The following is a 2,500-nucleotide window of genomic DNA, read 5'->3' on the forward strand; positions in this document are numbered from 1 at the left end:
TAGGCAGATATGCGAGAAATATTTAGCAAAAGGTAAGGAGGTGTATGTTGCGTTTATGGATCTGGAGAAAGCATATGATAGAGTTGATAGGGAAGCAATGTGGAATGTGATGAGGCTATATGGAGTTGGTGGAAGGTTGTTGCAAGCAGTGAAAAGTTTATACGAAGGTAGTAAAGCATGTTTTAGAATAGGAAATGAAGTGAGTGATTGGTTTCCGGTGAGAGTGGGGCTGAGACAAGGATGTGTGATGTCGCCGTGGTTGTTTAACTTGTATGTTGATGGAGTGGTGAGAGAGGTGAATGCTCGAGTGCTTGGACGAGGATTAAAACTGGTAGGCGAGAATGACCATGAATGGGAGGTAAATCAGTTGTTGTTTGCGGATGATACTGTACTGGTAGCAGACACAGAAGAGAAGCTTGACCGACTAGTGACAGAATTTGGAAGGGTGTGTGAGAGAAGGAAATTGAGAGTCAATGTGGGTAAGAGTAAGGTTATGAGATGTACGAGAAGGGAAGGTGGTGCAAGGTTGAATGTCATGTTGAATGGAGAGTTACTTGAGGAGGTGGATCAGTTTAAGTACTTGGGGTCTGTTGTTGCAGCAAATGGTGGAGTGGAAGCAGATGTACGTCAGAGAGTGAATGAAGGTTGCAAAGTGTTGGGGGCAGTTAAGGGAGTAGTAAAAAATAGAGGGTTGGGCATGAATGTAAAGAGAGTTCTGTATGAGAAAGTGATTGTACCAACTGTGATGTATGGATCGGAGTCGTGGGGAATGAAAGTGAGGGAGAGACAGAAATTGAATGTGTTTGAGATGAAGTGTCTAAGGAGTATGGCTGGTGTATCTCGAGTAGATAGGGTTAGGAACGAAGTGGTGAGGGAGAGAACGGGTGTAAGAAATGAGTTAGCGGCTAGAGTGGATATGAATGTGTTGAGGTGGTTTGGCCATGTTGAGAGAATGGAAAGTGGTTGTCTGCTAAAGAAGGTGATGAATGCAAGAGTTGATGGGAGAAGTACAAGAGGAAGGCCAAGGTTTGGGTGGATGGATGGTGTGAAGAAAGCTCTGGGTGATAGGAGGATAGATGTGAGAGAGGCAAGAGAGCGTGCTAGAAATAGGAATGAATGGCGAGCGATTGTGACGCAGTTCCAGTAGGCCCTGCTGCTTCCTCCGGTGCCTTAGATGACCGCGGAGGTAGCAGCAGTAGGGGAGTCAGCATTATGAAGCTTCATCTGTGGTGGAAATGTGGGAGGTTGGGCTGTGGCACCCTGATTAGGCTGAGGGAACATAGAGAGTAGAGGTCCCCCTTTTTGTTTTGTTTCGTTGTTGGTGTCGGCTACCCCCCAAAATTGGGGGAAGTGCCTTGGTATATTGATTGATTGATTGATATATATATATATATATATATATATATATATATATATATATATATATATATATATATATATATATATATATATATAGATATATATATATATTAGATATATATATATATATATATATATATATATATATATATATATATATATATATATATATATATATATATATATATATATTTACAGTAAATATACATAGATGTATATATATATATATATATATATATATATATATATATATATATATATATATATATATATATATATATATATATATATCATAGACTCCTTTAAGGAAGGACTGGAACGTCAGGACCTCAGGGTTTTTAACTTGAGTCTGAGAGACTTCATGCCTGATTTTTTTAAAAATCTATATATATTATGTATTTTCAAATTTTAAGATCATTTTGCTCCCACAACTTTTCCTGTTTTTATCTCGTTTTCTATGCAAATCCCATATTCTGTTCAAATCTCACTGACTAATGTGTTTTGTTTCTGTTTTTGTTATAGAAACGGTCCAGCTTGTGATCTCACAATATGCCCCGTCACTGTAGCTGCTTTGGTTGTAAAGGGAACTAGGATGGGACACCTTATGTAAAAGTCATATCCTTCCCAAAAGATCCTGAGGAGAGGGAGAGATGGATATTGGCAAAGCCGAATGAGAAAGAAAGCTTGAGACGCTTGAAGGACATATATATTTGTGAGACACATTTCAATTGTGAATGGGTGTCAGTTAAGGGTGGCAAGCGACCCAAACAGCCTTCATCAATATTTCCTGGAATACCAAAATCAGCTTTGAAGCAGGTTACCTCAGCCCCACGCCCAACATCATCTTCTACATCACAATCAAGAGCTAAAAAGGTGCATGCAGCTGCTGAGGCTGCAGACAAAATCCAAGATTTCGACCAATTTCGTGCCCAAATTAGGTCCTATTTTCCTGGTTTTAACGTCATAAAAGACCAGAAAGATCTCTACCTATCAAGAACTGACGCTACTGGACAAACTGGCAAGCAGTTCTTTCATCTACAACAAGTCAACTAATCTTTTGGATTCCTATTCTTGAATAGAGTTGAGAAATATGGCATTGAGGTGCCTAAACGACTTTTTCCTTTGCAAAAGAACAGCTTGC

The sequence above is a fragment of the Palaemon carinicauda genome, chromosome 5 (assembly GCF_036898095.1).
Source record: "Palaemon carinicauda isolate YSFRI2023 chromosome 5, ASM3689809v2, whole genome shotgun sequence".
Classification (NCBI taxonomy): Eukaryota; Metazoa; Arthropoda; class Malacostraca; order Decapoda; family Palaemonidae; genus Palaemon; species Palaemon carinicauda.